This window comes from Cololabis saira, chromosome 3, assembly GCF_033807715.1.
Source record: "Cololabis saira isolate AMF1-May2022 chromosome 3, fColSai1.1, whole genome shotgun sequence".
NCBI classification, from domain to species: Eukaryota; Metazoa; Chordata; class Actinopteri; order Beloniformes; family Belonidae; genus Cololabis; species Cololabis saira.
In genome coordinates, this window is record NC_084589.1 from 34,651,203 (window position 1) to 34,663,750 (window position 12,548).

Here is a 12,548-nt window from a genome sequence, read left to right on the forward strand (position 1 = left end):
ATGTTATATGCCTCGTGAATAATGCTTTAATAAGTTCTTCTTTTGACTTTCCAAATAAATGAATGAATGTGGATTTATTCACTCTCATTTCACTGATATCCCATTACAACGTCTCAAGGTAAGCGACGTTCAGCCTCTGTCTCATTTTTTTTAACTTATTTATATCATTCATGTATTTATTGGAAGAGAAACGATTCATGTTTTTACATTAACAAAATTACATGCGTAAAGTTTGATGACCTATTCCTCGACTTTAATTTGTCCCAAACTTTCTCAAAATCTTCAGGAAAAGGACCAGGCGCGGCCAGTATATCACATCCACAAAGTATAATAGAAAAAAACAAGCTAAAACCCTGTCACTTAAGATAATTAAAAGCAAAGTATCCTCTAAAAAAAACTACAATTTCAGCTCCCATTCAAAACAACAAAACCTAAATAAATAAATGTAATCAGCTTGTACCCACACTTACCGGCAGATGCATCCGAGGGAAGAGCCAATCCAAGAGCCAAAAGAAGGCACATGTACTCTGTAAATGCAAAGAAAATTACAAGTTTACGTTTCCCAAAAGGACATTTAGATACAAATGTTATGTTAGTATGTAGATGTTTTATTCCTTCACGAATCCGTTTTTAACCTGTTGAGTCAATTGTATTTTTCAAAAATGAAATAAGTCTTATGATCAGTGTAACTTTTTTTTTTTTTTTTTATCAATAGGTGTTTTCCATAACACCTTCATAGACGGAATACGCGGCACGTGCTCTGGCATCTTTGTAGGTGCCATAAATATTTATGTTTATGGCATCAGCTGTCAGATAGGCAAAAGATCCTATATTGATTCAGAAAGAATCAATCTTAAAACTTTTCAAAGTCTGAATAAAATTGATATTCTATTCAATGATAAACTTACTTTGCTTTGAATGAATAAAATCCATTGTTTCTCAGTTTTGCAAACCACGGCACTTGAAGAGAGACGATGCAAGGCTGCAGGCAGCGGTAAAGAAAAAAAACACCACGAGGCGAAACGCGTTCCTCACGCCCTTTATATCCCTATGTGATCATTTAGGTAGGGTTACGATCATAATTGCGTCACGTGCTGCGGTCGGTCCAGTTTAGTTCTCAGTTCTTCCGATTCTCTCCCTACCGGAAAGATGACCCTATTTAAATTTCATATGCGCTCTTATTTCACTGCGGTAAAGTGAGCCGCTGTTTGCGAGATAGTGGTAAAGTGAGCCGCTGTTTGTTTTTCGTTGCGCGCGTACTAGAGTAAATACGGTAGGCACGGGTCACGAGCAAAGTGAAGGTCCTAAAAGATACATAAAGCCTATGTGTTTTTACTGGAGAAATGTGGAGAAAAATCACCTCCAAAATGATTAGTTATTAGTTAGCTTATTATATTTCACTGCCGTAAAGGGGAGAAAAATCACCTTTCAGTGCCATTTTACTGTAGTAATGTGAGAAAAATCTGTTTAAAATTACCCCTATAATAAATTTTACTGTAGTAATATGGAGAAAAATCTGTTTAAAATTACCCCTATAATAAAAGCCATTTACAAAATGCTGACATTTGATCTTACCTCACATCAATTCCTTCATGTTCCTCATTTTTTTTGCATATTGTTCCTGTCATCTCACTCTACCTCTGGTACAATTTTGGTAACATTTTACTGTAGAAATTTGGAGAAAAATAATTTTGAAATGAAGTCTATGATAAACTCAATTTACAGAATACTGACCTTTGACCTCATCTCACATCAATTCAATTGGGAACACCTATGAAGGAATTAATGTGAGATGAGGTCAAAGGTCAGTATTCTGTAAATGGAGTTTATTTTCAAAATGATTTTTCTCCAAATATATACAGTAAAATGTTACCAAAATTGTACCAGAGGTAGAGTGAGATGACAGGAACAATATGCAAAACAAATGAGGAACATGAAGGAATTGATGTGAGGTAAGATCAAATGTCAGCATTCTGTATATGGCTTTTATTATAGGGGTAATTTTAAACAGATTTTTCTCACATTACTACAGTAAAATGGCACTGAAAGGTGATTTTTCTCCCCTTTACGGCAGTGAAATATAACTAATAAGTTGACTCATTTTGGAGGTGATTTTTCTCCACATTTCTCCAGTTAAAGCACATAGGCTTTATGTATCTTTTAGGACCTTCACTTTGCTCGAGACCCGTGCCTACTCTAGTACGCGCGCAACGAAAAACCAACAGCGGCTCACTTGAGTCATGAGTAACTGCAGGCAGGGAGTAGCGAGTGACATCACAGGGGGGCGTGCTGCGAACTAAGCACTGGGCGTACCGCAAACCAAGCCGCCCAATGAAATTCAAACGCGGGGAACATATATTTCCCGACCGTTTATCATTTTATTCTTTTATCTCTTCTCCCACCTCATTGATATAACTGTTCTACTGTTTTAATGTAGACATCAGAGGAAGAACACAACTATTGCAGGAAAGAGGCTGAATTGTGGGTTAGTGTTAACATCAATTACTCTCACACATACAATCTTTCATAAAGTTCCACATATGTGACTCATTTTTTCTCTCTTCCCCCCCCCCCCCCCCCCCCCCCCCCCAATAGCCAACAGACACACCACCAATCTTAAAGGTAAGGTGCAATAACTTGAACCAGAAACAATTATTTAAAATTGACTGTGATGTAATTGTTGGGATTTGCTTGATTTATAGCTTCCTAATGAGATCCTCACGATGGTGCTCCTGGAGGTTGTTTTGAGTGAAGGAGACCCAGCATACATGCGACTGGCACTGGTGTGCAAGGCATTTCAAAATCTCACCATGAGCCCCAGCTTCAGGGACAAGGCTCACTTTGCTTGGCTAGATGGTAATTAAAATGCCATGTTTGAGTAAATCATCCCTATACAATGTATATTGCTAAAGCATTTTTTCCCTTTTTTTTTTTTTTGTTTTTTTTTTTGTTTTTGGAACAGGAGAGCTCAACTGGGATAAGTACCCCAAAGTCTACAAGGAGGAATCCAGGAAGGCATTTTGCATAATAAGGCATAAGGCATTTTGCATAATCCGGTGCCATGACTGCGGCGAGATGTTTAAAGACTGCGTTGGCTTCACTGGCAATGGCAAACGTGGGGAGTACCCCCGTTATTACACAGACTGCCTACCAGGTCTCTGTCCCTTTTGCCAGTATTGAAATCATCTCTCATTCCATCTCTGCGAATAAATGCTCTAAATAAATGTTCTTGTCGTGGAAGTTTTTCTAGCCATTGCAGAAATGTCTTATTCAGCTTTGTCCATCAATACAATGTGTCAGCTAAAGGTTAAATGTGACTATAGCACTAGAATCATTTTAATGGAGTCTGTTGGTAATCGTGTTATGAGATGCTAGGTTCCACATGAGATGGCACATTATTCTCACCTTGGACACTTGGGGAGATTTGATGTTTTGGTCTATATATTTATAAATACAGTAAATATACTTCTGTAGGCATGGTTATTTACAGTCCTTTCTATTTGTAATGCTTTCTGTACATTCATTCAAGAAAGGGTTGGATTTAATTCCACACAAGCTAGGAGTTTGCATTATTCATTTGTAGGTAAAAAAATGTCCTTTTGCACACCTACAGGGACGTGTGTTACATTACTATTAATAATGCATGAATATGTGATGGTAGGCAAATACACACACACACACACACACACACACACACACACACACACACACACACACACACACACACACACACACACACACACACACACACACACACAGTTCACGTAAACTTTTATCTTTTATATAGGCACAGCACTATTTACTATATGCTTAGTATCATTACAGATCTTCGTGATACACTAACCCTTACATATAATTAATATTTGACACTGTTATACTACTTAGCATATCTGATGTATTTTTTGTTCTTGCTTAGTAGGCCGAAATCGCTCTGAATTAAACGTCTAAATATATATATATATATATATATATATATATATATATATATATATATATATATATATATATGTATATATATGTATATATATGTATATATATATATATATATATATATATATATATATATATATATATATACATATATATATATATATATATATATATATATATATATATATATATATATATATATATATATACACAATTTACAATTTAGGCATTTAGCAGTAGCCTATATATTATAGATAAACACATACTTGGATGAATCCGCAATTATCTAATGGAAATAGTTATAATAAATTAGATAAATATAATACAAAATTGAGATGTCATTGTAAACCCACTGATTGGCTTGGATCGCAGCACACCCACTGCAGTTCTCACCACGCCCCCACTCCCCTCGCACCACGCCCCCTTCCCTGCACCACGCCCCCCCTCCCTGCCTGCAGTTACCCATACTTGGCTCACTTTGCCACTATCTCGCAAACAGCGGCTCACTTTACCGCAGTCTTATTTCCGTCTTTACTACAAAATCAATGAAATGTTCTTCCGGTTTTAGATAGATGTAAAAGTAAAAGATACAATATATGAGGTAGGGCTTTGAGGTAATCTGCTTTCTTTGCTCATCAGAATTAGTTAAGATCCAGCTCTTTGCAGTACTCAAGACTGAGTAAACTGCATGTGTAACGGAGAAGGATAATATTAATTAAATTATGCAAAAGTAGTGCAACAATGCCATCTGTTGGATCACTGTCTGATCGCACAGAGCAGTGAGGATTCCACTGTGGTCCGGGATGTTTATTGATTTTATTTCGTTCCAGAAGTTAATGTTTTGTATTTTACCGTGTAATATAATTACAAGGATCTAATCTAACTGTCTGTAGCAAATACTGTATTGTTTGTAACTAAAATTGTGTTTTGGAGATCGGATAAACTATTTTTTAGTGCTAATATAACTAGTTAAACTTGTTTCATGTGTTATTCAGACGGTCCTCCTGAGATCACTGCAGATTCCCTCTCTTCGTCCATACCACTGTTTAAATGTGTGTTGCAGAGTGCTGAGGAATAAAGAAACCCATAATCTAGGCGTCTGTCTTTTGTGGAAGCGACAGTAGTGGAGCTGCATCTTCTGACATACAGCTGTGACCCGTCACACATGCACTTATGACAAAATGGTGTCTTTTTATAAAAAGACGTAGCTTTCTTGTATAAAGGGACTATTGGGTTTGTCGAAGGGAAAAAAAAATAATACAAATTTCTAGCACTGCATGGCAGCACTGTCCAACTGGACTCTCAGCTGTCTGACCAGCACTTATCCAGCTGGACCCTCCTATGAAATGTTTGTGCTTGTGTTCTCTCAGATGTTAGTCGTTTTGGATAAAAGTCTGCTAAATGACAGTAGTACCTAGTAATAATCGTAGTAGTAGTATTGAAGATATGTATTTTTTCAAAATATTTCACAGATTTCCTTGACTGCCCTGATTACAACCATAAGTTACACACTTATTGTGAAAAGGAGTGTAAAATCGATAAATATTTCACGTTATTAAAGAGCTTGAACTTTTTTCTTTTTTTTTTTTTTTGCTTCAGGTAGCCTACTGTTGAATAGACTGTAAAAAATATATTTTCAATAATTTCATCTAATAGCCCACATACATCTCTTCGGAACAACAATCACTGCAAACACATACTGTACAAACGTGGAAATAAGGTTTCAACGTCAAACATTTGACTACAAAATCAATCGCCTCTTTTGCTTCAGAGACTGTGGGGCAGTGTAAAGTTGTAAAGTATTAGGTGTAATACGTCCTTTCCCATTCTGTCTATCTACTGTGAATATATTGTTCCCTTGTATTAGGGGTATTACGGTAGCTCTGCCTCAGCGCACTGCCGGCGCGTTCTTTCATTCTGCGTATTTTCCTGCATGTGAGAAGCAGCAAATAAATAAGCCAGCAAGGCTAAATGTGTACCGAGTCAGACTACTACTTCATATTCCACGCAGGGAGCTGCTGAGCATTAAAACTCGATGCTTTACAGGTTATGGGCCCAGATAAAGGAAACGAAGTGAGTAGTTATATACCGTCAGAAGACTATAACGCGGGGCAAAAGGCGCGCGGAAGCTAAGAGGCTAACGAGATAGCTGGCAAGAAAAAGTCGGAGCTACGTTAGCAGCATGGCGAGTCGAGGGACGGATGGTACGTCGAATCATCTCATATTCGATGGGAATGAAGAAAAATATGGACTTTGGGAGACCAGGTTTTTGGGTCGTTTGCACACTATGAAGTTAAAAGAGACAATTCTGCATGGACCAACCGAAGTCACCGAAGCGGCCTTGGCAGCCGACGCGAAGAAAAACGCGGACTGTTATGCAGAGTTGATCCGGCTCATAGATGATAAGAGCCTATCACTGATCATGCATGAGGCATCAGACAAAGGCAGGGAAGCTTTGAAAATTTTGAGAGAACATTATGCCGGGAAGGGAAAGCCCCGTATAATAGGTTTATATACCTCACTGACCAGGCTTCATATGGCAAGTGGGGAAGGCGTAACAGACTATATGATAAGAGCGGAGGCCATCATCACAGCCCTGAGAGATGCAGGTGAAGCTATGAGCGACGGATTGACCGTAGCCATGATCCTGAACGGTCTACCTGAATCATATAAGCCCCTAGCCATTCATGTGACTCAGAATGAAGATCAAGTCACACTCACAGACTTCAAGAGAAGACTGAGAAATTACGAACAAACAGAAAAGATGAACGCAGCAGAATCAACAGACAACGTGATGAAAACACACGTGAGACAAGGTCGGAGGCCCACAAAGGGTGAAGATGTCAGCTTGGTGTGTTACAAGTGCGGTACCAAAGGCCACAGAGCGAGAGACTGTCGCAAAAAGACGTGGTGCAGCAACTGCAAAAGCAACACACATCAAGATTCAACATGCCGGCGAAAAGAGCAACAGGATCGTCGAGATGGTGTCCGGAAGGTGTCTGACGAGAAGAGCGCTTCAGATTTATTCTTCAAAGCGGGAGGCGTGGACGGCAGGGACCGACCAGCCCGGAGATGGAAGCCACCGGACGGTGTCCAGATGAAAGGCCTCATGGTGGATGCTGGAGCAACGTCTCACATAATCAACGACATCAGGAAATTCAAGAATTTCGACAACACTTTCCAGGCTGGAAAGCATTCAGTGGAGCTGGCAGACGGGACCAGATGCAGCGGCATCGCACAGCAAAGGGGAGATGCTGTGGTGAGCATGTTTGATGACACTGGACGACAGGTTACTGCAACGCTAAGTGGGGCGTTGTATATGCCTTCTTACCCTCAGGACATCTTCTCCGTCGCAACAGCCACAGCCAAAGGATCAACGGTTGTCTTCAAGAAAGGTGAAAATGTCATGATATGCAATGATGGTACAAGGTTTGACATCCATGAGTACGGGAAATTGTACTACCTCCACACAGTTGATGAAAATGTGGATAAATGTAATGGTTGTCATGATATGCAAACTTGGCACGAGATTATGGGTCATTGTAACTTTGAAGATGTGCATAAAATGCAAGAAGTGGTAGAGGGTATGCAGATAAAAGGAAAAGCCAAAAGGCCACCACTATGTGAAATATGTACACAAGGGAAGTTTTCTCAGACGAGAAATAGAGACCCAGATAGGAGGGCAAAGGAACCCCTACAGCTAGTACATACTGACCTAGCTGGTCCTATGCAAACTGAGTCCATTGATGGATATAAATATGCACAGTCGTTTACAGACGACTACTCCAGCGCTGTATTTGTATACTTCCTAAAAGCCAAAAGCGATACAATACAGGCTACTGAAAGATTCCTAGCAGACATCGCACCATATGGGAAAGTAAAATGTATGCGATCGGATAATGGAACAGAGTTCACAAGCAGTGGCTTTCAGTCACTCTTAACTAGGAACCAGATAAGACATGAAACGTCAGCGCCTTACTCTCCTCTCCAAAATGGCACTGCCGAAAGAGGCTGGCGAACGCTGTACGAGATGGGAAGATGTATGCTGCTAGAAAGCAATCTACCAAATAAATTATGGAACTATGCTATCCAGACAGCTGCTCATGTTAGGAATAGGTGCTATAACAGACGCACTAAGCAAACCCCATTCCAGATGTTAACAGGCAGAAAACCAAATGTGGCAAAAATGCAAAAATTTGGGTGTGATTGTTTCACATACAGACAAGAAAAACGAAAGCTTGACTCAAAATGTGACCAAGGTGTCTTCATAGGCTATGACAAAAATAGCCCAGCCTACCTGGTGTATTACCCAGACACAGAGAGGGTTCAGAAACACCGGTTGGTGAAGTTTATGAGTAAGACAACTCAGGAAAAAGAAACCCAAACGCAACACACTGAGCAGGTATACCTTGGGGAGAGCAGCAATGGAAACTATATTGCTGGTGAAAATGTACATGAGCAAAGTGTTCAGACTCAAGATGGGGCTGAGGTTGAAAGTGCTGAAACAGCGACTAGAAAGAATCCATCTAGGAGCAAGAAAAAGCCAGGTTACCTAGATGACTACGTGACTGATGACAGCGATGATAAACTACAAACTTGTGTAGATTTCTGTTATAGAGCTGTTTTTGATGTTCCCCAAACCTATCAGGAGGCTATAACATCAGTTAAATCAAAGCAATGGAAAAGTGCTATGGATGAGGAAATAAAATCCCTAGAGGAAAACAAAACATGTGCTTTCACCACTTTGCCACCAGGCAAAAAGCCAGTGGGGGGCAGATGGGTCTACGCTGTGAAAAATGACATGGATGGGTCAGACAGATTCAAAGCGAGATTTGTGGCAAAGGGCTATAGCCAGAAAAAGGGTACGGACTATGAAGAGACGTTTTCTCCCACAGCCGACATGACCAGTGTAAGGGTGGTCATGCAAAAAGCTGCACAAGAAAATCTCATTCTCCACCAAATGGACGTAAAGACTGCTTATTTGCATGCGCCCATAGACTGTGAAATATACATTGAACAACCAGAGGGTTACGAAAAAGTGTCTCATACAGGAGAAGAGCTGGTGTGTAGATTGCAGAAATCACTGTATGGTTTAAAGCAATCAGGCAGGAACTGGAACACAATATTACATGCATGCTTAACTGATGATAACTTTGTACAAAATCCTGCTGACCACTGTGTATATTCAAGGGAGAAACATGGTGACAAGGTCATTATTATCATATGGGTGGATGGTCTGATAATAGCAGCAAGTAACGAAAAGGTACTTAAAGAAGTGAAGGAGATGCTTACTGCTAAATTCAAAATGAAGGATTTAGGAAAACTGAAAAACTTCCTGGGTATTGATTTTGAACAGACAGAAGGGTGTGTCAAAATGTCACAGGGAAGGTACGTAAACAAAATACTAGAAAGGTTTGACATGTTCAATTGTAAACCGAGAGAAACCCCCTGTGAGCCAAAGTTAGAATACACTAACAATGTAAAAATGGAAGATCCCAAAAGGTACAGGGAGGCAGTAGGCAGTTTAATCTACCTATCTACGTGCACTCGACCTGACTTGAGTTTTGTAGTGAGTAGGCTGTCTCAATACTTCTCAGAACCAAATGAAGAACATTGGCTCACTGTAAAACATGTTCTCAGGTATTTTAAAGGGACATCCGAAAAAGAGCTATGTTTCAGGAAGAATCACAAACAAGGTTTAGGCCTACGGGTGTATACTGATGCAGATTGGGCAGCTGATGTAACTGACAGGCGCAGCACAACAGGCTACTGTGTTAGTCTCAGTGAAAACACCTCGCTGATCTCATGGAAGACACGAAAACAGCCAACAGTGGCTCTTTCCACATGTGAGGCAGAATACATGTCCCTAGCTTCAGCTATGCAAGAATGCCTCTATTTAGAACAGCTTCTTAAAGGCATTGACAAATATGACTATGCAAAGACAATAGTCTATGAGGATAACCAAGGTGCTCTAGCTCTCGCGAAGAATCCTGTCAGCAGACAGAGATGCAAGCACATAGACATACGGTATCATTTCATAAGAGAGGTTGTAAATGGAGGAAATGTGATTTTGGAGTATTGTCCCACAGACAAAATGATTGCAGATGTGTTAACCAAACCTGTAACCAAGTTAAAGTTAAAGAACTTTGCCAGATACATGTTTGGTGCTCCAAGTGAGTAATGTCCATCACACTGTTAAGTTGTGAATATGTTTATTTTTCTTCATTTATTTTTGATGAAGCCAGTAAGCAAAGGACAAGTGGGGGTGTAAAGTTGTAAAGTATTAGGTGTAATACGTCCTTTCCCATTCTGTCTATCTACTGTGAATATATTGTTCCCTTGTATTAGGGGTATTACGGTAGCTCTGCCTCAGCGCACTGCCGGCGCGTTCTTTCATTCTGCGTATTTCCTGCATGTGAGAAGCAGCAAATAAATAAGCCAGCAAGGCTAAATGTGTACCGAGTCAGACTACTACTTCATATTCCACGCAGGGAGCTGCTGAGCATTAAAACTCGATGCTTTACAGGCAGAGACTGTAAAATGTATTTTCCCATAATTACATATATCTATTCAGGACTACAATCACTACAAGCATTCTCAATTTCAAAACACTTTTATTGCATATAAGTGAAAATCTGGCGGTTGGAACTTCAAACATTTTACTTTATTACAAAGCTCAACTGCGTTTCCTGCTTCAGGGACGGTGTGGCAGACACTAACGGTTTATTTTTCCATAATGTCCCCCAAATCATTCAGATACCTCTCTTCAGGCCTACAATCACTACAAGTATGCACAATTTCAAACTTTGTTACCCGTGAATCAAAACAAAACCGAGAATCTGTAACCAACAAAGCAAGCTGTCACTCCTAGACTTAAATCATCCTTGTCGGTTACATATTTCTTTTCTCTCCATCAGTCCTAAAACCCTTTCCGTTTTCGAACAGTCCCTCTCGTTGCACTTTCTTTTTGCAGCATTCAGAAACGAGAAGTAAAGAAAAGTAGGGCTGGGAATATCGACCCTGTGGTATCTATATATTGATAATAACATGCAACTCATTTGCTATCGACATTCTTAAACACGTATAGATAGTATTTAACAAATAAAATGTGGATGTGTACGCGCCACTATACAGTGTTTTACGTTTCAATTAATTTTGACCGAGACACCCATGTGTGGGCTGGTCCGTGTCACGTGATGTTTAAACCAGCCAATCACAGACGCCTCATGGACCGCTCTGCACATGCGCATCATAGAAGCCTCATGGATCTTGGAGCGGTCACCCGCCCCTCTCTCATCTGTCTGCCTGGCGCTGTGTGTCAGCACATTTAATCAGTCATAACTAAGGCTGCCAACCGTCCCTTGAAAAAGGGAATCGTCCTGTATTTATAAACTACAGTAGCCTACTCGTCCTGCATTGAGCTGAAAAGGCACGCACTTTGTCCCGTATTACTGTGAGAGTCAAAAAATAGTCATAAAATGCCAATGGAAAATGGCATTGAGCTGTTGAGTTCATATGTTATTTTTTTCTTTTTTACTACAACTGTAGCCTAGTCATGGCCTTTGAGGCACACATATGTTTACAAGTTTTCTACAGACTTTCTGTTTGCACTTTTGTTATTGCACTGAAAATGTGCACTATTACAGAATGAAAGTTCTGCTTTCTTTCTATTTTATATTAATTTATACAATTTTAAGTTAAGCAGGAAAGGTTTATGTTAAAGAAAGATACTCATTTTATTCAGTTCATATTGTTATTTTGTATTAAAGTGAATTGCTGGATAATAATTTGTTTTCCATGTGTTCAATGCATTCAAAAATATGCATCTAATTCAATTCAGGTTCGAGTCAAATAGTTAAAAAATCGTTTCACTCACAAAAAAACGGGCTAAAAAAATTCACCAGGCCAGGAAAGGTGAAGGCAATCGGGTTGGCCGGCCCTGCAGATGAGGTGTCCCTTATTTATTTCTCGAGGAGTTAGCAACCATAGTCATAACTTGCAGAATACAAAACAGATTTTCACTGTTTTTTTTCCTGCAAATGTCATACATCTAGAAATGATGTAGTTACGTTTGCACATACGTCACACCATATCAGGAAGCCGAGAGCTAAAAGCAAGCTAGAAGCAGTTTTAATTTCCGCTGTAGCGCTGTTAATATGCCACTTTATTAAGTTTTAATATTTTTTCAGGCGTAAAAGTAACCGTTAAGATCCCCAACCTGGGCTCAGTTTATCCAAATAACGCCTGTTAAGAAATTTGGTCCGATGTTTTCGGGATGAGAACAGCCTGCCGGCTCGGGAGCTGATTTATGGTTCCGCGTTAAATCGACACAGAGCCTACGGCGTAGGGTACCGCATATGGCGTACGTCGCCGCGTAACCTACGCCGTAGGCTCTGCGTTGGCGTAACGCGGAACCATAAATCAGCCTTTATTCTGGCGAGGTCTGAAAAGACTTTGCAACAAACGGGCAAGCGAGTGATTATGTACATTCACTGAATGAATATTATGAAAGTAAAATATATATTTCTCGCTAGAAATGTAATCATTTTTATGCAGAAACTAACTCAAAATATTGATTTTATTCACTGAAAATAAGAAATGTCTGCCATGTTTTTTTT

At 39.7% G+C, this 12,548-nt stretch overlaps 1 long non-coding RNA gene across 1 annotated transcript; it reads left to right on the top strand.

Moving 5' to 3' along the window:
- The first annotated feature begins 2,375 nt into the window (after window positions 1-2,375).
- Window positions 2,376-3,167, top strand: LOC133441111 (uncharacterized). Its single transcript, XR_009782397.1, has 4 exons — window positions 2,376-2,485; window positions 2,596-2,622; window positions 2,703-2,856; window positions 2,963-3,167. It is a non-coding gene; the product is annotated as an uncharacterized LOC133441111 (long non-coding RNA).
- Window positions 3,168-12,548: the final 9,381 nt, after the last annotated feature.